Genomic DNA, 26,761 nt, shown 5'->3' on the forward strand with positions numbered 1-26,761 from the left:
TCTCTGAAATTCTAGGATTCCTTAGATTTGTGTAACCACATTTCTCTTAGCTGTTCCAGAATCTGCAAAACACGATCTGTTTGGAGAACTGCATTTACATAAAGTTAGAATTTTTTTTCTTGTTGCTCTTTTGCTCCTAGGAAGAAAGTAATTTAAACTGCAGGGGAGAATAATAACTACTGAAGTCAATACTAGCTTTTGTCTAGAACAAATGCCATCAGCGCAACTTAAATTAGAATCCCCTTTGTCAGTCTGGGTTTGCTGAAAACAACGATTAAGTTGCTCTGCACTCACAAGCGATCTGCTGCTATATTGTTTTTTTATGGGCTTTATTTGTTGCCCCAACCACATTATCCAAACAGCATGTGCAAAATTATGCCAATGAAGGACAGGCAATGGTTGTGTGTTGCTGTTATTGTTGGGTGGGGGTGAGGGATAGGACTGGCTGGAATTAGCACATTAACAAATAAATTGTCGTCCTGAAGGACTTTCATGCTTTGTAAATCTTTCCAACTTCATTTTACCTAACTCCCAGGATGATCGTCCACCACATGATGGTATAAAGTTGTCCCCAGTGGGGAATATTTATTTCTAATGGTGCCATGACAGATTGAGGACTTGGTAGGAGCGATGCTCTGGAGTTGTATGATTGAGCTGAAAAGTTTAAGAAAAATATACTTAAAATCGTAACATTTATGTAGTAAGGCACTGGACTGTATCTTTTGTTTGTTTGTTTAAGCTACTATTTTTTAAACATCTTTATTGGAGTATAATTGCTTTACAATTGTGTGTTAGTTTCTGCTTTATAACGAAGTGAATCAGTTATACATACGTTCCCATATCTCTTCCCTCTTGCTGGATTGTATCTTTTGATGTGCTGCCCCACTGAGAGATTGCAAGCATCCCTGGGGGTGGAGCCTCCCCTGTGGTAGGAGGGACTGCTGGGTGGGACTTTTCTGCATGTTAGTTATAGATCAAACAGCCACCTGTTGTGCAATGGGAAACTTGGAACCCAGAGAAGGAATCTAAAAGCAGATGCTTCAGGTTGAGATGTCCTTTGGCGCTTAGCAATGTCGATTAGGTGTAATAACAGAACTCCACCTCTGAAGAGATAGAAAAAGGTTTCCCCCAAACTTTCCAGAATATTATTTTTGTTCACAGAAGCTAAGCATACTTTGTCATCCAAATACTTGGTTTTGAATGACTGGGAGGAAGAACCAGCTTAGTCAGGAAGGACAAGCTTACCTGAACTGTTCACTTCAGGCTGGAGGAAGGGCTGAGAAAAGGAGTGGCTGGGCTGGGTCATGCAGCCTGGACTGTTGTCACGGCCCCCACGAGTGGTGATTTCAGGTGAAACGTGCCTGACATTGGGAGGGTTCTCAGGACTCCCATGATCGCCATGCCCGAGCTCTGAGGGTCAGACTCTACCTGCTTAAGACAAGGGTGGGATTTCACCCAAAGGGAAGAAGTAATGATCTCTTATCCCAGAGGAAGAGGAGGCTCGGTTTGGACCAGGCTGAGAAGATTCTTCTCTTTTTTCTGGGAACCAAGTTGGGCTTGGACTCTGAACTGCGGAGGTGGGGACGGTGCCAGGGGAGGCCCATGGAACCTAGACCGGGGTGCAGAGGTTGAGTCTGAGCCTGAAATCCTGACAGTATCCAACTCTAGAAGCAGTTATGAATTTCACCGAGCTTATGGCCAAGTCTTCTATAAGGTTTTATGAAAACCCTGATCTCAGATGTACTATGTACAGATGTATTGCAGGGGGTTAAGGAGAATCAGACCCCCTCTTGGAGGCTGGAGAAAAGGATGCTATGAGGACAGAGATGCATGGCCCAGTAGAGTTGCACTCTTATATAAGAAGCAGCAGCAGAAGGCTGCAGGCCAAGAAGCATGAAAAAAGCAACCCCCCAAAACTTACCCCTGAGAACATATGTGATGGCACCTTGAGAAACCTCAGATTAGCTGGGAGGCATGGGGTGAGGGTGTATGTGGGTGTTGGGGAGTGGGGGCTACATCTGAGTAACTAAATCAGGAGGGGCTCATGCAGTAATGTCTTGGGAGGGCAAAGATGGGAACCTAATTTCAGTTCAAGGTCACAGTTTGGAAATGTGAAGGACACAGAAGTCCCACTTAATTTTCTTCAGCTCCTAAGCATGTTTCTACGAATTTTATCCCGTGAAAGGAATGCTACTGCACATCAGAAACAAATTCAGTGGCTAATTTGAAAAAGCAGTTATTTAAAAATAGAACAATATTTCAAACATTTTAAGCTAAGGCAGCACATGGGAGTCACATTGCCCCCTTTCTCTTCTTCCCATAACTCCGACGTATGTGCTTTCTTGTGCACACAAGTTCACTCTTCTCTCTCAAACATCCTTAGCACAAGTGGAGTACTTATGTTCTTTACAATCCTAAAACCTTCGATTATAACCCACGCTAACGTAACAAGGTAATAAAATGTGGAAGCTTGCCAAACATTTGTAGAGTACTGTGCCATTCACAAAGCACTTCAAAAATATTTGATCTCATTGGAATAACACTTTCTTGCCAGCGTAGCTGTGTAGGTTTCTTTCCATTTTCTTTTATTTTATTATTTTTATTTATTTATTTATTTATGTATGTATGTATGTGTAAGCAAGAACTCATTTTTAAAGACTGGGCAGGACACGAGCTCCCACTAGCTTTCTAGATTCAGCACACAGGAAAACAACGTTCAGTTTCCTTTTTTGGTATCACATGCTCCGATCTCTAAACAGATACATGAAGTGGGTCTCTAAACTGTGAGTGGAAGTAAGCTAATCATTGACATTCCAGACACTTTGCTACTTGACACACTTAAACAAAAATGGCCAGCCGCTCTGCAACTAAGTTTCTACTCTGGAGAAAAATGATCCCCTTTAAGGGGCCCACACAGCTCTGCTGAGGTTCCTGGTAGACTGTGACCTGTCTGCTTGTTTTTTTTTCCAGCATCCCTTGGAGTACCCCGCTCAGAGACTGGCACAAAGGGAGTGGGTATCGTTGTTGAACAGGAAAAAATAAGGTAATTGCCACCAAAGGAACACTCCCTCAGTCCCAAGCCTTTGCTAACAAGTGCCAGATTGAATCCTCTTAACTACCATGTGATGTATTGATTATAATCCTATTTCACAGATGAAGAAACTGAGGCTGTGATAATGTGATATAATAAGAAATATATATTTGGTCTTTGTCCTCGGTTCCTGGCACAGAGATCCTACAATCCTTGTAATTTCCTGAGCAATAGGGGTGATAAAGAGCATATTTTGTTATCATATTTGTTGTAGTCCTCAATTCCTGACTCAAGGGCTTCTAAGCTTTTGGGATCTCTGGAGTGATAAGAATGTCATTCTTATGCTAATGAGATGACTGGTGGCTGGGGTCCTCTAAAGAGCCTCAGGATGGGGGCTGGTCACTGGAAAGACCACAATGAGAGGATCGGAACTTTCATCCCCACCCCCTGACTTCCAGGTGGAGGGGAGGAGCTGGAGACTGAGGTAATCACCAATGGCCGTGATTTAATCAATCATGCCTATGTAATGAAACCTCCATAAAAAGCCCTAAACTGCTTGGGGGCGGGGGTTTGGGGTGATTTAAAGAGCTCCTGGTTGGTAAACCGACTGAGGTGCCGGGAGGGTGGTATGCCCACATACCTTGTCCTGTGCATCTCGTCCACTGACTGTTCTAAGTTGTATCCTTTATAAGAAGCTGGTAATAATAAGTAAAGCTTCTTCCTGAGTTCTGTGAGCTGATCTAGCAAATTACCAAACCCGAGGAGAGGATGCTGGGAATCCCCGATTTACAGCCGGTGGGTCAGAAGTATGGGAGGTCCAGAACTTACACTGGGTGTCTGAAGTTTTGTGGGACTGAACCCTCAGCTTGTGGGATCCCATGCTAACTCTGAGAAGCTAGTATCATAACTGAGTTAAATTGTAGGACACAGTTGGTGTCCAGAGACTTGGAGAATTGCTTGGTGTGGAAAACCCACACTTGGATATCACAACTGTTATGAGTAAAATGGTTTATAGAGGCTCAGAGAGATTAACTTGTCTAACTCCACACAGCCTAAGAGTGTAAAAGCTGGTATTTGAACCGAATTCCTCAGATTTTAATTCCGTAATACCATGTTGTCTACTGTTTTATCTGTTTAACTTCTGGAACATTCTTATTAATCCTGGTGCTGATAAAAAATGTATTTCATGAGAAACCCACAGTGGCACTTCAAAATGAATTTTTGTAATCTTTACGAGAGAAAAAAAAAGCATAAATACACCACTGAATGTCACAGTGAGTGGCTGAAGTGCTACGTCTGGAAATTAAGTCTCTGGTCCCAGGTTCACTATGGACTAAAAATATTAATTCTGATAAAATAGGTGGTTTCTCACTTTTGCTTATTTTGTTTTACTCTTTCAAAACATAAGCAACTCATTATCTGTGTTTTTGCTTATGAGATAATATTAAACTTCAGGAAACCACATTGTTCACTTCAGTGGAACCAGCTGGGGAAAAGGCATGATAAAAATTAGAAGGATCACTCCCGCTAACAATAATTCCACCACCAGCAGCAAAACCAACAGCATAATCATCACCACTACCCTACCACCAGTAAGACGACCACCACCACCATCACCATCAGCATTAGGTTTTCTTGGGGCAAGACAGAAGGTGTCGATTTCTCTTCCTTATGTGGATATCACATTTATGACTTCCCTTTCACTAAAAAGTTATGTCCCACCACTATCCAAGCCTATTCAGACTTCAAACATTGAAACATGGTTTTGACAGGATACAGAGTTTTAGTAAGTAAAAACAAAGAACTAAGCCACGTTAATGGCAGGGGTAGTTTACAAACTCTTTTTGATCAGTCAGATTTTTTTCATCATTTATATAGAAGTGGTCAATTTTCAAAAATGTCTTTGAAGTAAGTTTGAATATACGCTTTTTCTGACTTACCCCCACACCTCCGAAAATGTGTGCGCGCACATACACACACACTCGCTCACACACTCAGACACACTCAGACACACACACTCACATGATTCTATAATAACATTTAGCTCTTCCTTATGAATTTATGTTATACAAATACAAATGTCTCTCTCACTACTTGTCTTTCGAGGCCCTAGATGACTAATAAACTGGGGATCAGACTTCGCTCTCTGCACAGCGTAGTTTCTAATCTATAGTGACCTGTGTTATGAGCACAATCCCTATGTTTAAAAACTGTAACAAGTAGATAATGACTAAGATTAATTTTCTTAATCAACCAGTTAGATTTTGAGCACACAAACAGATATTTTCCTTTTCTAGATATCAGTATAAAATCTATTAAGAATCCATCTGAAACTGTTCTCAAAGTCTATGACATCTCTTATTTTATGATGGTAAACTCTCCCTATTCAGAATGGATTTGTTTTGAAAAAGGCCTCATTCAGAGGCAGGCTGTTGAGTAAAGGGAATAATCAAACTGAGTATGAAACTGTTTGTGTTTTGGTTAAAAACAAGCTTTTACTAAAATGTAATACAGTGATTCTGAGTGGGTAAGTAAAAATTCTGGGGATGGTGTATGTGTTGGTTATTTTGAAAATGCATTCTGAGATGGCAGATTGAAAAAGAAAATCCTTGATTTCATTAAATAAACAGTAAAAAACATTGCAACTTAAGTTTAAACTTTCTGGGATGGCATGATAAGTGTGGTGGGGTTTAGGACAGAGGATAGCTGACGGTCTTAAAAAATTTTTTTCACATGTCAAAAAGATGTATGAAAGGTTAAAAAACGTTGTAAGAAGACTTTTTTCTTGTGCGGCTTCTAACTTGATTTTTAAAGAAATTCACAAAATAGAACTCCAGAAATATTTTGAGAAATGGCCTCTGCAATGAAATAGAGGTATAGTCTTAGGGCGACTGTTTTGAAGGTTAATGCTCATTTTAGTATTAAAGTTCTAGTATACTCACTTAAAAAAATAGATTAGGGGCTTCCCTGGTGGCACAGTGGTTGAGAGTCTGCCTGCCGATGCAGGGGACACGGGTTCGTGCCCCGGTCTGGGAAGATCCCACATGCCGCGGAGCGGCTGGGCCCGTGAGCCATGGCCGCTGAGCCTGCACATCCGGAGCCTGTGCTCCGCAACGGGAGAGGCCACAAGAGTGAGAGGCCCGTGTACCGCAAAAAAAAAAAAAAAAAAGGAAGACACATATGCTGGCTCCTACTCTGTAGTTTCTCTACTGTCTAATCTGAGAGGCAGGATGGGCAGCCAGGTGCCCAGACACATATGGGCACCCAGGTGTGATGTGTTACCACACCCCAAACGGAAAGAGCAATATATTTCCTGCTCAGCACAACTCCCCTATTCTGGACGTACAGGTTTCACCAATGTCCAATTTCTTAGACAAGAAAATAGCTGGTCCAATGTAGGTTCACGAGCGATCAGTGTTTCTAAAATCTAAGACCCTTTGTTTCAGCCCCGTGTGGCAGTCTTGCATCCCCCCAGGCAGCTGTGCATTCATGGGAATCCACTGAAGTCATTTGTCGGCAAGGAATTCCCTGATTGGGCTTGGGACATGATGCAGCTATTTTTAGGGTTTCAGCTGGTGTCCTTACCAGTTCCACATGATCTAGAAGTTGCTCCACTTCCTTCTATTGAGATAATTTGGGAAATGAGTGTTAGATGGAATTTCAGTCTCTGCATCTATCATTACTGATGTTTTAAAATAAACAAGTTCTTAGAATTCTTTCCACCAACCGGAAAAAATCTAGTTGCCACTTCAGGTTTGAGTGCCTTAGGAAATTATGGGAAAAATCAGCTAAAGCGAGTTGCGAATCTTGGGCCTCTGTCACTATACGAGTAAGTCAAAGAAGGAGCCTCGCTTGGGACCAGCTTGCAGGGTAATTTTCACACTGGACTCTGCTGAGCATCACTGTAAAGGATGACAGATTGTGAGATGGTAGGGCAGGGTCACATCCTCTACATCCCCTGGGGTGCTTGTTAAGACTCTCAGACTCCACCCAGATCTTCTGATCAGACTCCTCAGGAGTTAAACCCAATAACTTGCATTTCTTATGGACTCCCAGGTGACTCTTAAACACACGCAAAAGCTTCAGAACCACTGCCGACTGTCCATAGATTTAGGAGCTGGAAATTGGGGTCTGGGCTGCCCCCATCCCCATTCCACATTCATCTACTTTACACATGGGAAGAAACACTTCTGTGGCCAAAAAATTTTAAAAGTTAGAAATAACTATTCCAGTGTAAACATCTGAAAAAGACCTTCTCATGCTTATTTTCACTGATGATTTCTTTCTAGTTAGAATACAAATGAATGCATAAGAAAGTGATTTTGTCCAGAAAACGTCAGGATATAGAAAGCCACTTACTTCATTCATCTACCACAAGGACCCAGTTCTGCATCTCCAGCTGCAACTGATCTGTAGGATTCGGGAGACTCCCAGGAGTGTTGGGCCAGGGTGTCTGGGATTAATGGCCTGCCACCATTGCACATCCAGGACCCTACTCCCCCGTCCACTTCTCAGATTTGGCCTTCAGCCCAAGAGCTCCTCATTGCAAAGTTTAAGAATGTGACATATACAAGCATGATCACAGAATGCATTCCATATGCTGGCTTTTGGGTCACACAGAATGAAGACATTAAGAACATGTTAATATGGTTGCTTGTAAGACAATTTTGTGGTTTTTGCTGTCCTAAATACCTGAAATAAGTCTTTCTTATTGTGTCAAATTTAACAAGAAATCTAGAAGATGAAAGGAAGTAGTGGAACTAAAACTTCCAAATTTTAACTCATATAATATACCATTGAGTTTCACATGTTATGAAAACTTATTACTATGACTCAGATAAGTTTCGTAGGGTAAAAACTTCAAATCCATAAAAATACAGTACATAGTAACTCACAAATGTTAATTAATTTATTAAGCATCTATTATATACAAAGCTCCATTCTATATATTTTGTGAGAACTACAAAGGGGATAATATATTGATTCAGGCTTTCAAGGAATGTACAATTGAACAGAGTGTAAAGGAGAGGAGTAATGCTCATATAAGACTCTGTAGCAAATGCAAGGATTAGAGCTCTGTCGTTACATATGAGAGAAGGGGAGGTCTGAGTGCTTCTTTGAAGCTGTTGTACTTTCACAAAGGTATACTTTTTAAAGATGGTACCTTTTGCCATGGATTCTTTGCTGTATTTGTGTGTGTGTGTGTGTGTGTGTGTGCGCGCGTGTGTGTCTGCCTTCCTCTGAGTATTTATTTCTGTATGTTTTGGCTTTTATTTTACAGGTTATTAAAAGAGTACATATGCACTAGAATATTAAAAAGTTAACCTAGAAGCAATTACTATTGTCAGTTTCCTATATATCTTTTAGAGATATCCTATGAAATTATAAGCATAATGTATGTACATATTCTTTTCTAATCCCTCCTTTTTAAAAAGCAATAAATATCAGCACATGATATACACCATTTTTGCTTTTACCTTGGAGATTATTTCCAAGAAATACATATATAGTTATTGCACTTTAAAAATGGCTGCAGGCTTCCCTGGTGGCGCAGTGGTTGAGAGTCCGCCTGCCGATGCAGGGGACCCGGGTTCGTACCCTGGTCCGGGAGGATTCCACGTGCCGCGGAGCGGCTGGGCCCGTGGGCCATGGCCGCTGAGCCTGCGCGTCCGGAGCCTGCACTCCGCAATGGGAGAGGCCACAGCAGTGAGAGGCCCACGTACCGCAATAAATAAATAAATAAATAAAAATTAAAATGGCTGCAGAGTATTGTATTATCTGAATTGTATTCATAGTATTCTATTATCCATAATTATTTTAACTAATTCTCTATAATAGTCATTTATAAAGTTTCCAGTTTGTTGCTGTTTCAAAAATTTCTAGAAGTAGGATTGTGGAATATATGCACTGTATGCATACATGGTTACCTTGGAAATTTTTAATATGAATGTAAAGTCTAAAGTTAATGAATACCTTTACCACCCACCCAAACAATCCAATGTATAAACACTTTAACTCCAATCACCTCCTCCTTACTTCTATACCATTGCTGTATTTTAGTTTTATCATTTTTGTTTAACTCTGAAAGTATATTATTATTGTTGTTTGCCACATTAAAAGTTTGTTTATGTATGCCCACAATTTTACATATTTCTTTACTCACCATTCTTTCTTTCATCCCAGACCTTTCGTCTAGGATTAGTTTCTTTCTATGTGAAATGCTTATTTGGAAGTTCTTAAAGCCAGGGTCTGTTAGTTGGAAACTTTATTAGTTTTTATTTACCATAAAATATCTTTATTTCATCGTCATATTTGAATGATTTGTGGGTATAAAATTTTAGTTTTTGAGTTATCTTTTTCTCAGCATATTGAAAATATTATTCCACTATCTTCTGATTTTCATTATTGCTGCTAAGAAGTCAGCTGCCAGTATAATTGTTACCCCTTTGCAGATGATTCTTCTTTTCTGGCTGCTTTTAAGATCCTCTTATTATGTTTTTTCTACAGTTTGATTATGATGTGTATAGTTGTGGATCTTAAAAAACTTAATTTTCTTTGAAAGATTCATCTTTCAAATATGAGAATTTGAATCTTTTGACAGTAACAGAAAATTCGTAGCCATTTTCATTTTGAATATTGCCTCTTCTCCATTCTCTTTATTACATCCCTCTGAAAATCTGATTGTGATTTTGGGATTCTGAAACTCACTCTATGCTACAAGATTCTTAATATCTTTCTAATTTTCAGCACTTCATTTTCTCTCTCTGCTGCATTAGTGTAATTTCTGCTGAACCATTTTCCATTTCAGTGAATCAGTCTTAAACTGTGCCTGTTGTGTAGCCTGAAAATTGAGCTTTGACTTTCAATCACTATATTTTTGTTTTTAGACATTCTTTTGGATTCTTTTTGAATTTTCTTGATTGATTTTATAATCTCTCATTCATGACTCCTGTTTATGTGTTTGTTGTAGTGCTGACTATGGACTCATGTTCCTTGGAACTTTATCTGTAGTAGTCTTTGAAGCCTTAGTTGAAAGTAATTTCCTTCAAAGATAATATGCATTTACTTCTACCTTGTAGAGCAGGGCACTACCCACTAGGGGCTATTTTAAAATCAGTTCTAGATTTGAAGTAGTGTGAATTTGGGCTGAATATTCCCATGAAAACTAGATTATGGTTATGAATTCTCAGGGGAGAGATTTTTCCCTTCAACCCAGCTCCAAGGTTGAGAGACACAAGCACTTTTTAATGGTCCCTTCTGTGGGTTCTTAGGTTTGTCTGCTGTTCCTAGATTACTCATGGGTCTTCCTTTCAGACTCCCCCCTTTGGTTGCACATGAGGATTTGTCTTATGCCTCACAGTTTGCACAGTTGTCAAAAACAGAAGCTCAAAATAGTCATGATTTAAAAGATTTCCCCAGAGCAAAAGCCAGATTCAGTGCTTAGTTACCTATATATATTTCTCCTTTTAATTAACTTTTACCCTCCATTGATTTTCTTTTCTCCCTTATTCATGAGTGCATTTATAAAGAGGTTTATTTTTTTAAATAAAAGCAGCATCTATCTTTGTTGTTTTCAGTGGAAGAGCAGATCAGGCTATTGCTCTAAAATTATGTCAAGAAACAGCAGCCCATAAAATTCTCAAGAGCTGAGCTTCAGTTCCTTCCCACAGACACTTCAATTCTTGTCTCTCTGAGGCATACACTAAGATCACGATAATGGGGGCAGTTACAGTGCAGTGCAGTGGGGATGCTGGTGCCTTTGATGGAAAAGTGAGGGCTTTCACTTCTGCTGTAGCAGCAGGACTGCACTGACACTACATTCTTCTGCTCACCCAGGTCAGGGGGATGTTGTGTGAGTTCCTCTTACATCCAAACATTTCTGGCACCGCCAAAGTTTCTCACCTGATACTAATTGTATGACCAACTTTGAAGAAAGTATTAACCTCAAGTTGAAAGCTATATCTATCTGTGTTTATGGCACTGGGGTTACAGGAATAATCTGGTGAGTTTTCCGAGAGTGGATTTGTCTGCTCCTGTTGCCATAACAAAATACCACAGACCGGGTGGCTTGAACAACAGAAATTTATTTTCTTGTGGTTCTGGAGGCTGGAAGTCCCAGATCAAGGTCTGGCAGGGTTGGTTCCTGGTGAGAACTCTCTTCCCGGCTTGCAGATGGATGTCATCTTGCTGTGTGCTCACATGGTCTTTCTGAGGTGCAGGCTTGGGGGAAGAGAGAGATAGAGAGAGGGAGATTGAGGGGGAGAGAGAGAGGGCTCTCTTCTGTCTCTTCTTATAAGGGCACCAAACCTATCTAATCCAATTGGATTAGGGATCCACAGTTACGACCTCATTTAACCTTAATTACTTCCTTAGAGGCCCAACTCCAAATACAGCCACTCTGGGGGGTTAGGGCTTCACCATATGAAATTGGGGGGGGCGGACACAAACATTCAGTTTGTGAATGAACTCACCTATACGAATGTCAGGTGTTAGGGGACTATTACAGGTTACAATCCGAGGCAGTGACAGCCAGTTTTAGCCCTTGGAAGGCTTTGCTCTGATGTTTACCTGCTTGGTGATACACTAGGCCTGTGTTTCAAAGCAGGGTGTTTAAATCTCAAAGGGGTGGACAGTGCATTAGGAGAAAGGATAAAATATTAGAGCCCTATTTATAATTATTTCATCTTATCATTTTACAATTTGTTTTTGTGTTTTATATATATATGGAAAGTATTTTACTACACTTATACATGTATGTAGTTTATATAATCATAAATATACTCATAACAAGGAACATGTCTAGAATAATTACTGAGGGGTAGGGAATCACAAAGTCCCAGGGATCACTTGCAAGGAAGGAAGATGGCCCTTTTCAAGGTATAGGAATCCATGAACACAGTTAAGATATAAAACTCGATAATAAGAATAGATCACAAGAAAAAACCGTCAGAGAAGTAGAGACTGTTGATAGAAGGAATGAGAAGGATAAACCATGCCACCCCAACCCAGGAGGAAAGGAAAGGAAAAATGAGAATGAAGAAAGTATTGTTATTATTTCCCAGTAGCTTTTAGTTGTCTCTGCTGTGTTTGCCCTACTGATTCTTTTGTTGTTGTTGTTAAAGATTTTTCTCTTTTTTAAAAAATTAATTAAGTTTTGGCTGTGTTGGGTCTTCTTTGCTGCGCGCGGGCTTTCTCTAGTTGCCGTGAGCGGGGGGCTGCTCTTCGTTTGTGGTGTGTGGGCTTCTCATTGCAGTGGCTCCTCTTGTTGCGGAGCTCAGGCTCTAGGCGCGTGGGCTTCAGTAGTTGTGGCACATGGGCTCAGTAGTTGTGGCTCACGGGCTCTAGAGCACAGGCTCAGTAGTTGTGGCGCACGGGCTTAGTTGCTCCCTGGCATGTGGGATCTTTCCGGACCAGGGCTCTAACCCGTGTCCCCTGCATTGGCAGGCGGATTCTTAACCACTGCACCACCACGGAAGTCCTGCCCTACTGATTCTTAATAATCCCATTGGTGGCGTGACTCCAGCTAACCACAAGTGATAATCATATAAGTGTTTGCTCTCACAGAGTGCCATGACTTCTTGCAGAGGGCTCTGAGCTGCTCACAGAGTTTATCCTGAACCATCTCTCTGTTTCCTTCATAGAAAGAATAACGTTTGGCCTTGACCCAAACATCCTCTCTGCTGATTAATCCGAGAATTGAAAAGCAGAGTTAACTGCACTTCACCAGTACTCTTGAGGTGCAGGAAAACACATTAAATTGTTTTCTTTGAGAAGGTATTTTAAAACTTGATGTGTTGGATTCCCTTCTGAAAAGGGAAAAACCAGTCAGGGGATTGGCTACCCTTCAGTAATGGGTGAGAAGGAGTCCTCTTTGGGGTTATAAAGAGGCCCAGAGCTTCGGTCCTTTCCTATCTGGCCCCCACAAGGATGTAGAGTTCTATGTGCAGCCCCCAAATTGCCTGAAAATCAGAGCGGCCGCTTCTACTCAGATCCCAGTCAGTGCTTGTCTCTCGGAGGCAAAAACACAGGCATCCATGCACAAAGAACAAATGTCCTTGTTGGCAACAGGCATTTGCAGAGAATCTGGGCTGGATAAAGGGGAGGGGAAGATTTTCTGTGTCTCATGATACACAGAGAGTCAGTGTGCATGCCCGGGGCCAGCGTGGAGGCAGGATGGGTCTAACTCAATGAGTTTATTCTCTGCTAGGTGTTGAAGGTACAGAAACACATAATGCAGTTTCCCTTCCAGGAACAGTTCACACATAGTACAGGGCTCAGTAATTTGCCTAAAATTTTATGCCAAATTATGTGTTCATTTGGATACAAGCATTTGTTTTTTCTGGGGATGTACTTCATAGATTGTAAAAAGGTCTGTAACCCCCCAAAATGTTAAGAATGATTGTTCTACACAAATGCTTTTTCTTGGGCATCTTTTCATTCAAAAGGGATGTTAGTTCTTAGAATTAGATAGAAGCATCCAGGGCACACAGAGGGAGATATATAGAGTTGGCAACACCTTTTCAGAGGTCCGGTCCTCTAACTCTTACCCTGCTGCTGAAGGGCCTGATAAAACGCTTCCAGGCAGATTGAGCTGGTGGCATTGGTGGTGGCAGTGGTGGTGGGAGATTCTGTTTTTTAAGGACTTCTAGGCTTTTATCTTTTTTTGACATTCACATGGATGACGGATAGATTTCTCATCAAGATCAAAATTTGTTAAATCCCAGCATAAGCACTTTGAGTAGAAGGAGAAGTTTCCATCATAATATTTTTAAACTTTTCTTTTCCTATACATCTTCAAGGAAGACAGATCTATAACAAAAGTAATGTGTGTGGCAGGGTGTTTGTTGGTTAGTGAGAAGCTGTCATTTTAGTGGTTAAGGGCACAGACCCTGGAGCCAGGCTGCCTGGGTTCAAGTCCCAGCTCCTCCAATTTGTCACTACTTAATCTCAGTTTCCTCGTCTGCAAAATGGGAATAGTAACAGTATCTGCCTCGTTGGGTGGCAATGATTTGATGAGCTAATGTATGTGAAGACCTTAGAACAGTGCCTGATTGCTTATAAATGCTACCTTAGCACATTCTTAATGATACCTCCCCCTCCAATCCCTCTAGACCCTACCTCTGCTCTCCATTCAGTAACTAGATGGTGGTAGGTGATCACTCTCATAGGGAAGCAATGTGAAAGCAAAGATCAGAGGAAAAAGTCTCCTCATGGCCTTTGAGTTTCAGAAGAATAGGCTTTGAGGAAATGGAAACAGGACAGAGGTAACAGACTATCAATCTCAGATGAGTAGTCGGAAGGGCCCTCCCTTCACCCTCACATACACACTGGCTAGAAAAGGATGCCACAGGCTGGAAGGAGAGTGAATTGGATCGGGGAGTTATGAGACCTTAGAGGCTGGGAGGTCCCTAAGGAGGCCGTGAGCCCTGGTTCCACGTCAAGCGTGAGGGATGCTGGAACCTAAAACCAACCCAACAAAAAGAGAACAGAGGGCTTCCCTGGTGGCACAGTGGTTGAGAGTCCGCCTGCCGATGCAGGGGACACGGGTTAGTGCCCCGGTCCGGGAAGATCCCACATGCCGCGGAGCGGCTGGGCCCGTGAGCCATGGCCGCTGAGCCTGCGCGTCCGGAGCCTGTGCTCCGCAACGGGAGAGGCCACAGCAGTGAGAGGCCCGCGTACCGCAAAAAAAAAAGAGAACAGAGTGAGCCCACGTCCTGTTTCTTTAATGTTCTGGGGAAGTGACAATGACTCTACTTGGCAGATGTGGCCTTATAGAGTTCTCCGGGCCCCATCATGACCCCAACATGATTTCTTGGTCCCCAAGCGTGGCAGAGTACGGGAATGAGGCAGCCCCAGCGACCACCCGGGCGGACAGTGTGTGACATGAGATGGTGCTTCCCAGCAGGAACCAGGATGAATAGAGGACACTGAGGATGAAGACCAGGTCTGCCCTCACCCCGACACCACGTTAACCCCCTGGAGCTCAGATGCCACACTCGGGAAAACAGAGGGGAGACTCACCCCGCCATCTCAGGAAAAAAATGGAACTTGAAATAAAAATTAAATCGAGTTATGAAAAATTCAAGATTGCTTTTCAGCACATTTGAATTTGCAGAGACTTATACCTACTCTACCTATTCCTTCGTGACTCAGTCGTTGTCCTCATTCGGGGAAAGTGAACGAAGTTTTGGCTTGAAAGATTTAGTTCAATATCCGAGTCAGCAGGGTGCATCTCCTCTGCCCGTCAAGGCTGCACACACTGAGAAGAGACAGGGAACTGGGGAGCAGTGGACCCCTGAGATCACAGTCACAACACGTCAGGCTGGGGGAGGGAGATGAGCAGGCGCTGGGAGCTCTCCACTGGGAGGGATGGGGAAGGGGAGCATTGCTCCGAGGGCTGGACCTCTATCCAAGGCAGGGACTGTGGGAACATCCATACCCGTAAGATGGGAGTACTGTAATCCTAGCTTCCTGTTCTGTTCCAGCCAGGATTCTCTACACAAGCATTAATGGATGTCTACTCTATTCTAGGCATTGTGTTGGATGCAGGGAACGTTCCTGGGTGAATGAGAGGGGGTCTCTGCCCCCAGAGTGTCCATTTGTAATAGAGGCGGGGCAGGCACATGGCTGTTAGCGAGCCACCCGTAGTGGTCCCGCTCAGCCATTGGTCGGCCTCGCAGGGGGCCCCTCCCCCAAGCAATGACCGTTAGTGAGAGACCCTTAGGGACCAACCGTTAGGGAGTGACCGTTAACAGTCCTGCTCCGCCGCTGGTCGGCCTCGCAGTGGGCCCCTCCCCCAAGCAACTGACCGTTAACAGTCCTGCTCAGCCGTTGGTCAGCCTCGCAGTGGGCCCCTCCCCCAAGCAACTGACCGTTAGGGAGTGACCGTTAACAGTCCTGCTCAGCCGTTGGTCGGCCTCGCAGTGGGCCCCTCCCCCAACTGACCGTTAACAGTCCTGCTCAGCCGTTGGTCAGCCTCGCAGTGGGCCCCTCCCCCAAGCAACTGACCGTTAGGGAGTGACCGTTAACAGTCCTGCTCGGCCGTTGGTCGGCCTCGCAGTGGGCCCCTCCCCCAACTGACCGTTAACAGTCCTGCTCAGCCGTTGGTCAGCCTCGCAGTGGGCCCCTCCCCCAAGCAACTGACCGTTAGGGAGTGACCCTTAACAGTCCTGTTCGGCCGTTGGTCGGCCTTGCAGGGGGCCCCTCCCCCAAGCAACTGACCCTTAGTGAGAGGCCCTTAGGGACCAACCATTAGAGAGTGACCGTTAACAGTCCTGCTCAGCCGTTGGTCGGCCTCGCAGGGGGCCCCTCCCCCCAAGCGAGCCAAGCGAGCGGCCCTTAGCGAGCAAGTGTCAAGGAGCCACTGTTAGCGGTCCCACTCACCGTTAGCGAGCTACCATTAGGGAAGGACCCTTAGCGAGTAACCGTTGGTTAGTGAGCGAGCCTTAGCAGTCCCGCTCAGCCATTAGTTGGCATCGCAGTGAGCTCCTCCCCCTCCCCTTTCTCTGTGTAAAAGACCCGAATTTGGACTGAGGGAAGATGGTTTTTTGAGACACTAGTCAGCTATTCTCTCAGTCGGCTAGCTTTCCCGTTAAAGTCATTACTCCTTGCCTCAACAACTTGTCTCCCGACTTACTGGCCTGTCGTGCAGCGAGCGTGCTTGGGCCGGGTAACACATTCCGGGCTCACAAAGACCTTTACACGTTAAGCAGACAGTAGGTAAGGTGGGAGCACAAGCTGGGGAGGGGAGTTTGTCCAATCTGAGAGCTCCAGAGCAATTCCTAGCAAACAGGGCTCCTACGCTGGGTCTTGGGAGGATAAATGGGTGTTCGTGAAGGAGACAGAGATGCAGGGGACACAGCTGCATCACAGGTGTGCAGGGAAGGAGCGGCAGAGGGCACGGAGCGCAAAGCATTCGGCATCTCTGCACTGTCGGGTCAAGTCACCGAGTGGAGATGTGAAGTCGGAGATGGAAGTTTGGGCCAAGTCACAGAGGGCCTTGGAGCTTATTATCAGGAGTTTAGCCTCAGTTCTGGAGCCAGTGAGTAGCTGCTGACAGGTTTCTGGGCAGATGGCGCTATAGCCAGGTTTATATTTCACAAAGACGTGTCTGGGGCAAATGGGAGAGAACTCGAGGGGTGGCCAGAATGTTAGTTAAGATTGTCTGCAGACCCTCATTCACCAACCAGCTCCAGCAGGTCCCCAGATTGGACCACTGGCTCCACAGACCCATCACCAAGTCTTGCTTGTAAAAGAAGGTCCAAAGGAGGTTTCCGACTAACTGGGCACAGTGCAGGATCAGACACCTGAGATCTGAGGGCTGGTACTTGGTCTGGTTTCTGATGAGTTAGAAGAGCAGCAGACAACTCTCCTTGGCGTCCAGACTCCTGCCTGTTCCCCCTCCGGCAACCTCAAGATCCAGATCGCCCACTTCCCTGACCTTGCTGCCGGGTGGGAGCTTCCAGTACCACACCCTCTAGCCATCCTTGTGTAGCTGCCCCCAACCCAGGGTGGAGGTGCTATTCTTGGAATGAGGAAGCAGGCCATCTCGCCAGTGACTGCCCTAGTCCCTCAGTGCAATGGGGTCGGCAAGTGTCCCTGCACCTTCCAGAACTCCCAGTTTCAGCCCAGAGCAGGGTATGACACTTCTGTCAGCCTTAGGACAATTGCAGATTTGTACTTTATCAAAACTGCATTTTCATAATTAACAGTGTGTCCAGGGCTTCCAGGGATTGCAGTAACTCCATCCTGCCTCTTGCTAAGTCATTTGGCTGCATTTCGGAAATACTGTCTCAGTTCCGACTGGCTTCAGTCTGCCTCTTCCAATTCATTATTCATGCCTGTGGCTCAGATTTTCACATCCTCACAGCCATTGGTGGCCAGCGATCTTGGCTGGGAAAGGGAAGAAGTGGGAAGGGAGGGTGAGAGCATACAAAGTAGGGTGATGGGAAATGACAAAAAATAAATAAAATCATGCAGAGGGTTGGCGGGGGCGGCACAAGGCAAGGTGGGGAGCAGATCTGTGGATGACTGGGCAAGGGGATGGATGGGTTAAACAGGAGTAAGAGGGAAAAAGCTCGGAGAGACAAGAGAACAGGGCAGAGGGAAGTGTGGCACTGTCCTGGAAAAGGAAACTATGTGACTTGACTGCAAGATCAAAAGCATGCAGGGGGTGCGGTTGGATCCCTGGTCAGGGAGCTCAGATCCCACATGCCCCGTGGCCAAAATAATCAAAACATAAAACAGAAGCAATATTGTAACAAATTCAATAAAGACTTCAAAATGGGTCCATGTCAAAAAAAAAAAAAATTTGAAAACAAAACAAAACAAAATGCAGCTCTTGCTATTGATTAATTTTGTTTATCTTTGCAGCACACGCCGGGCTGCAGAGACATCGTAGGTGGGTGTGAACAGGGAAATGAGCTCACTGTGCAGAGTTCCCAGTAGCTTTGATGCTGTCCCACAGGTTTCTTAGGAACCACTACGATTCCCTTTAAACAATCCTTCCCTCCCCAACCCCCCCCAAATCCTCACTCTTTAGATTGGGTAGTCCAGTTAATGACGTTGACTGTTTCCGCAGATCCTGTTGGAGCTTTGGCCCTGATGACTTATGCATCTGGAACGTTCCATGGGATGGAGCACGGCTGGGCAGGGTGGACCACTGAGGACAGAGAGCTGACCCAACAGACACCTGATCTGACAGGAGCAAGTCCTGCAGAACCTGCGCTGGAGAGATTTTGGCGATCACCCAGCCGCAGTTCACCACCCTGGCTGCACCTAGACGCACCTGGGAGCTTAAAAAAATATTCGTTTCTGGATTCCATCCCTGGAGGTTTAATTCAAGTGGTCTGGGGTAAGGCCCTTGCATCATTATTAAAAATAAGAAAATCAAGCGAGGCTACTGTGCAGCCAAGAATGGAGACCCCTAACATAGTTCAGACTTTTCATTTTACAGATAAGAAAACCAAGGCTCCCAAAGGCAACGTCAGGTGCCCTGATTTTCACAGATAAGGAGTCAAGGCCCTCCTGGCCCCTCAGGTGAATGCTGGCTCTGCCAGGCTAGGAGCATCTCAGCACAAGTGCCTTCCTAGCATTACTCCTGAGCCTTACTCCCTAACATGTCCATCTGGGCCTCAGCACCCTCCGGAGAGGTTCATTCTAGCCTGCTGAATATTTTATAAGTGCCTGAAGACAGGTCAGACACATAAATAACTCCTTCTGTGAGGGAACACACACACACATCCGTGCCCCCCATCCCAGCATGTGCACACACACGTACAAACACACAGACACAGCCTTCCCTCATTTGTGTTTGAAAGCAGGTGGCTTTGTTTCTGAAATGTAGTCACTGCTAACAATAAAAAACGTGAAGGAAAAAAAGTGAACAAAGGGAGCAGCTCTGCTGATGTTCCATTCCAGAAGCGTTCTGTTTGATCCTGGCTGGAGCAGGGCATTTCTTAGATGGATTTGGACTTCATACACATTTGACTGAACAAGGGGTGCTGGGGATGGCAAAAGTGAACACTGAGCCTGGTGAAATGAGGCAAAAGGATGCATGCCTCTCTTTACAGGAAAAATCCAGTTTATTAACAGATTGTGGAATTTCAAATGTAGAACACACTGTATAGCTTTCTTTTTAACATCAACTCCAAATGTTTTTTTCCTTTTTCTTTTTTTTAAAAAATAAATAGAATAGCTTTGCTGCCTAATAATACTCAGGACAAATATTCTCTGGTAAATTACAAATAAGAGAAATCAATTTGATTTCATACAAGGCTGCATTTCATTTTGGAAGATCTTTTAGTCACATTTAAGTGCAAGAGAAAAAGATAACAGATGAAATAGCTTCATATGGAAATAGAACATTCTTGAACATTTGTTTTAATTCATTTCCACGTCCAGCTGAGCATGATGCTGAATAATGGTTTTCACAATGACTCAGGGCATCTCCCTCCCCCGCCTCCAAGAATGTTTCCAGTTACATTCAAAACCTTAGATGATGGAGGATGAAAATAGCATCTTATTACACACCTGTCGGGTGGCAACATTCATTCCTAGGAGAAATATCTCCCCCAAATGTTGCAGCGGGAGACTTAATTTATACACACCACAAAATTCATATTCATGTGTGCTCCATTTAGGCTTCATTACGCTTACAAATCTTCTGATGAATGATGAGAAATCAATAAACTGAGGAACTGTAGATGTAGAAACAAAAAAAATAGAGTTCACCATCCATGACAGTTAGTGCCAGCCTGTAGATGCAGTTGTTATGGGTCTAAAACAATGTCAAGTTCACTTGTGCAGTTATCTCAGGGTATATTTTCCAACTATTTATCTTAAAAAGGGACACTGGAAAGTTAAACTACAGGTACATTATAGAGATTCTTATGGCTTCAATTTCAATACCCCCTCTGGAAATTTTCCAGGTAGAACTCCTTCTGAAGTTCTATGAGAAAGAAGAGCTAAATGTCACCCATGACTGCAGACCTCCCTGGGGCCTTGAAGTCAGTGCAAGAGGTGAAACAGCATCTGCAGGCTGAACAGGTAAACGTTATGCAAGGGAGTGCCATCCTGTCTCATCATTATGCTTTTTATCATTAAAACCACTATTATTTAGAAGTTTGAGACTTTAAAAAAAAAAAGATATTCTATGCTTGCAGAGGCTAAGAACTCTCGGCATACATTTTTGAGCTTTGATGACCCATTCTTTGTGGTTTTAGTGTATTCTTTTTTTATTTTTTATTTATTTATAGTTTTGACTGCATTGGGTCTTCGTTGCTGTGCATGGGCTTTCCCTAGTTGCGGTGAGCCAGGTCTGCTCTTCATTGCGGTGCGTGGGCTTCTCATTGCAGTGGCTTCTCTTGTTGCGGAGCATGGGGTCTAGGTGCGCAGGCTTCAGTAGTTGTGGCACGCAGGCTCTAGAGTGCAGGCTTAGTAGTTGTGGCGCACGGGCTTAGTTGCTCCGCAGCATGTGGGGTCTTCCCAGACCAGGGCTCGAACCCGCGTCCCCTGCATTAGCAGGCGGATTCTTAACCACTGCGCCACCAGGGAAGCCCTAGTGTATTCTTAAAACTGTTTTCTGAGGAATGTCTTGATTTTCTTCTGTACTTTTTTTTTTTTTTTTTTTTTGGAGGGTAGGGCATCTATTCAGATACAATTCCTGATGGGCTTCGTTTTCATAAGGTGATGCAAAGACCCGTGAACGTGAATTAGCACTGTTGAGTTTCTGCATATCCATTTCTCGCCCCAAAGTCTAACCCTGCATTTTTTCCCACCTGCTGTGGTTCATCAGACCCCTCCTACTTGAAACACTCAAGGTCAGGGGCTGATGGATGATCCAAACTCTGCTTGTTACTCTACTTCATGGTTCTAGACCCAGTGGTTGCTCCAGCAGGTGGGTACATGACCCAAGCTGGCCCAGTTTAGAGCTTGTCTATGGCTCTTCTACATTTGATGTGGAGAGCATGTTTTCTCTTTCTTGCCTCACGGGCTCTGAAGTGCCTAGAATTGTGCCTGATGTAGATTAAGTGTCTCTTCTCATTATTGTTAATGGGATGTGCCTTCAGGGCTGCTAGTGGCCATGGCCCCTTCCACATGAAGGAGCCTGCAAGAATGAGGGCAAACAAAAACAAAAGCTGAGATGAGAGGTGGAGAGAGAAATCTGGTACCATTCACATGAATCCATCCTTTTTTATGGTTTGGTTCCATGAGCTAATACATTTCTTTTTCTTGTTTAATTTGAGTTTTGATTCTGCTATTTGTAATAAAAAGTTCTGATGATGAACATAACATGATGTTATTTAGCAAATGCTTGGAAGTGTGGACTAGAAAAAAGTAAAGATTGATGCAGGAGTTTCTAGTAGGATAGACTCAGAGACTAAGACAGAAAACGCAGGGAGACAGGTTTGAGGGATGATTATGAACTTAACTTTGGATGTATTGAGTTTGAGGATCTTTGGATTTTGCCATGTGGAACTGCTCATTAGGTGTTTAGAAATAAGGATAGAAAACTCAGGAGAGAGTTCAGAGGTGGGGATATAGATGTGTGGTCAACAGAATGGAGCTATAGCTGAAGCCCATGCTGGATGGGGTCCAGAGTGAGACTGGAAGAGGCACAGGAGGAAGAATAGGCAACGGGAGGTGATGTGGTCCAGTGAGAGGACAGGAGAGTCAGGGTATATAACATGAGAGACGTCAAAGAGGATAATCCCAACAACACCCTCAAATGATGCCAAGAGGCTTGGATGGATGAGAACTCAGAAGAGACATCACATTTTAACAGGTAGTTTATTGGTACCACTTGAAAGAAAATTTCAGTTTAGCAGGAGCAAAACACAGACAGCACAGGGTTGAGAAATGGGTGGGAGAAATGGATGGCAGGTGTGGTCAAAAGAGGGAAAGGTGTGGGAATTCCACAGTTTCAGTGGAGTCAGATCACCTCTTTTTTTCTTGAGAGTAATTGTGATTTAAGCATATTTGTATGTTAAAGAGAAATCAAAAGGCAGAAAAATACATCTGATGGGTACTGATGGAAGAAGCATGTTAAAAGAGGAAGTGATAGAGGGTAAAGGAAGAAGTCTCAGAGAGAATAAAATACATTTCCTTATTTAAGACAACAGGGCAATAGAAAATGACCACGATGAGCCTGGGAGAATTTAAGGTAGGAGGTGAACGGTAGCTGGAACTCCATCCCATGATGTTGAACCCAGGAAGGTAGATGACAGAGTCATGCACTACATGGTGGGTGGGTGAAAGAACTTCATTGTGGACAGAATTTAGAACCACTATGAGAAATTAATTGAGTTTATTATAATAACTTTGGAGCAGCACTGAAGTTAGAAAGAACAAATTGGCAGTAGATTCAGTCAGTTGCTACTGGCAGCCCAAGATAAGGAATAGCAAAAACCAAAGATGCATTTGCCCAGTTCAATGGAAAGCCAAGGAACAAGGAAATCTAGGATGCCAGGGAGTCTTACTGAGTGAAGAGAGCATGTTTGTCTCACTTATTAGCTTGCTTACTGTGGACTCGGTGCAGGTCGGTATCCAGCAATGAATGGAGATGCAATAAAGATTTAAACCATTGAAAAAAGGCACTCGTTAACTTTTATGATGTACTCTTTCATCTAGTTTGAGCTCTGAAACACAGGAATCACTTTCCTTTCGTCTTTGCATTTGCCCTGGTGGTGTGATTAAAAAGAACAAGATGTTTCTGGAATCATCCCTGTGGAGAGAGAGGGTGGTGATAGCCATGGGAAAAATGGGAAGTAGAAATTCTGGAAGAATAAATGAATGTATCTGCATTCGCATTGTGAGGAAGGAACCAGGTGTGTGTGTGTTCTAAGCACATGTGCTGATGGTTTAAGATGAGGCAGTGCATGAGTCCCACGGAAGGAGAGGATTTATAAAGTGATGGTGAGCAAGGAGATCTGGGCAGAATATAGGGTGACCAATTGTCCCAGTTGCCCAGTGGAAGGTGAATATGGGACTTTTAGTGCTAAAACGGGAAAGTTCCAGAGTGATCAGGATGTTTGGTCAGCCTAATATGTGCAGAGAAACATGAACAAGTATATTAAATATCCATTTCTCTTTAAATAGAATAGTTTCAGAACTCCTGGAGACTTTGTGGAAGATGACACCCTAGGGAGCCCCTGAGAAAGAACATTTGAGTTACATCGGCAGAGTAAGATTGTTAACTCCAGGAACTGGACACATTTCTAAATTGGGCTTCTTGAAGATTTCTAAAACTTCCAAGTAATTGATCTGAAGCTAAAAGTGTAAGCCTAGCCTTTATGATGACATCTTAGGTAAACTATCCTATTGCTCCATTTTAAAACATATATATATATATATATAATAGAATCACACAATAGGTGGCCTTTTTTTTTTTTTAAAGAAGATGTTGGGGGTAGGAGTTTATTAATTAATTAATTTATTTTTGCTGTGTTGGGTCTTCGTTTCTGTGCGAGAGCTTTCTCTAGTTGTGGCAAGCGGGGGCCACTCTTCATCGCGGTGCGCGGGCATCTCACTATTGCGGCCTCTCTTGTTGCGGAGCACAGGCTCCAGACGCGCAGGCTCAGTAGTTGTGGCTCACGGGCCTAGTTGCTCTGCGACATGTGGGATCCTCCCAGACCAGGGCTCGAACCTGTGTCCCCTGCATTAGCAGGCAGATTCACAACCATTGTGCCACCAGGGAAGCCCTTAAAACATATTTTTATTAGAACCTGAAAGTGTCATTTAAAGCGACTCACCAGCTTTCTTGCAGTACAGTTCACAGGATACTAGGGGAAAAAAGTTATTTTTATTTTTTCCTCTCTACCCTCCCCCAGCTGAGGAAACACTGTGCTGGGGCCCATCCACTGTCTCCAATTAGCAGGTGAGATGCTTGCATGTTTCAAAGGCTAAACAAAACATAAACCAGGCCTTATTAGCCTGCTTTGGTGCTGATCTGGACCAAAAGCTGAATAAAATGCATGAACATAATAGGAACACTGTAGATAAATCCCACACAGAAGAAACACACATATAACAGAAACATAATTGTCTTCAATTTGCAGATTCACACTGGATCCTAAGAACCTAGAATGAATGGAGCCTTTTCTTACATCTTAGCTTGAGTCAGTGATTTCAGTAACGTTAACAATTGGATGGTGGTAGCGGTGGGTGAATGGGTGGGGGGACAAGTGTCTTCAGAACTTCTCTTGGGGGTGCAGAACCTGCAGAGGACGATCGAGGAAGTAGTGGTGGGAAAAACAAACACAAAAACTCTGAGCAAAGGAAAAGATGGTAATTCCCAGCATTCTGAGTTGATTGATACGCTCACACACAAATGCTATGAATGACTTACTGCTTCATTCAAATTCTTGCTCCAAATCAGTGGGTCTCAGACTTGGCTGCACATTGAAATTACCTGGGGAGCCTTAAAAGACCTGGTGCCGGGGTCCAATCCCAGAGATTCTGATTTAATTGCTCTGGGTTGTAGCCTTGGCAGCGGACTGCTTCTGTGCAGCCAAGATCGATAGCCGCTCCTGTGCTGTCAGTCAAGAAATCAGGAGAAATGGCGCAGGCAAGCAGTTCTCAAATTGCACGTGCCTAAGAATGGCCTGGAGGGCTTGGTAGAATCTCCTGGAGCCCATCTTCAGAGGATTCAGTACGTCAGGGTGGCGGCTAGGGATGCTGCATTTCAAAGGGCCAAGGACCTCGCTTTGAGGACCACTGGCTTCGATGGATATTCTGTTACTATGTCTGGAGACAACTAAGCCATTCAGCATTCCTTGTGTACCCCTGGGAGCTCTGTGAACCCTCATTTATGTGTGCTTGGAGGGCACATCCGAATTAATTTGCCCCACTCTCTCAAGCCAGCCGATGGGAGGCAGCCTCTTTTTTTTTTCTAGCCTGGAAATGTAACGGCTTTATTCTTTGCTGATCTTGTTGATTTTGGGGAAAGCCATCTAATTATTTGTGGGTGTCTGGTAATCCCAAGGAACACAGTGTCCTGGGCATGCGCCAGCCAGCTCCATGGAGTCCCTCAGACCTCCTGGCACACCAGCTAGCCGGGGCACCCTTCCTCCTGTGTACCCCTCCATTCCACCTTGGAGTCCTCCCTCTGTGCTCTAGGCCTGCCCTCATCTAACAAGCAGGACCCACAGCGCATTTGGAATCCTGCCCCATTGTGCTCAGAGAACCGTGGTGGCCCAAAGAACAGTAATAAATCACAGCTACTGTTTGTGAGGGCACTTATTCTGCCAGGAACTGTGCTGGCACTTCACACACATCTTTTAACTTAACCTTCACGCCAACCTTCAAAGATGAGAATCATTATGCCCATTTTATAGATGAGGAAACTGAGGCTCAGAGAGTATGACTTGCCCAAAGCCTTAGGGCCATTAAAGGAGAGATGGGATGTGTGGCTGGGCCTGGCTCCAAAGTCCATGCTTTTCCCCCTACCCTTCTGCCTCCCTGGCACAGATGGACTAGGGTGGCAGAAAGAGCACTGGATCCCAGCTGGTAAATGGTCTGGCCTCCACTCCCAGACGCCGCTGAGTGGACAGCCTTGGACAGGTTGCTGGCCCCGCCCCTAGTGCCTCTGTCCTCAGATCTTTATCTATGAAATGAGGGGTTTGACCATATGGCTAAGGTCCCTCCCACTCTTACTTTCTCACAGTGTCTCTGTGACTAACACAATTGTGCTTCCTTTCCCGGGACTCTGCCCTGCCTGGTGATCACATCATATGTTCAGCAGACCTGTATCCAGGGAGAGCATCTTCCAAAGGCGCAGGTTGAGTAGCTGAGGTGCCACTCAGCCAAGGTAGCGGGGGGTTATGTCAACCTGTCTGAGAGCTGCCTAACGACAATTTATAACCCACTTGTAAAATGTCCATTCTCTGGTGAAACCTGGCGTTCAGTTGTCTGAGTCAGTACTAGATCGAAAGCTGGTCACCTAAAACCTGAGGGGGAGGAGGACGGGAATCAGACACACTCCAGTGTGTGTCCCCTTGCCTGTTGGTCCTGGAGCAGTAGCCTCGGGGGTGTCCCCTGCCCAGAGGAGGCCAGAGAGATGTGCACTGGGCTCCGCTTTCTGTAGCCTTTCTCCCAGGGCCCCAGGGAGCGGGTGTGCGGAAGGAGGTTGTCCTTACAGCTTTTTATTATGATAGTTACTAATATTATGGTTATAGATGGATGTGTTACTTTCCCCCAGGTAAACAGAATCTGACCTGAAATTAGGAACCT

At 44.3% G+C, this 26,761-nt stretch overlaps 1 long non-coding RNA gene across 1 annotated transcript in view; it reads left to right on the top strand.

Annotated features, from left to right (window-relative positions):
- The window catches only part of LOC109547676 (uncharacterized), a 161,916-nt gene that overhangs the window by 25,395 nt on the left and 109,760 nt on the right, over nucleotides 1–26,761 (top strand). Inside the window, exons 3-5 of the long non-coding RNA XR_012328868.1 lie at nucleotides 2,971–3,043; nucleotides 18,612–18,884; nucleotides 20,461–20,578. This is a non-coding gene — a long non-coding RNA (uncharacterized lncRNA). The remainder of the gene's footprint in view (nucleotides 1–2,970; nucleotides 3,044–18,611; nucleotides 18,885–20,460; nucleotides 20,579–26,761) is intronic.

Source organism: Tursiops truncatus, chromosome 21 (assembly GCF_011762595.2).
Source record: "Tursiops truncatus isolate mTurTru1 chromosome 21, mTurTru1.mat.Y, whole genome shotgun sequence".
Taxonomy (NCBI): domain Eukaryota; kingdom Metazoa; phylum Chordata; class Mammalia; order Artiodactyla; family Delphinidae; genus Tursiops; species Tursiops truncatus.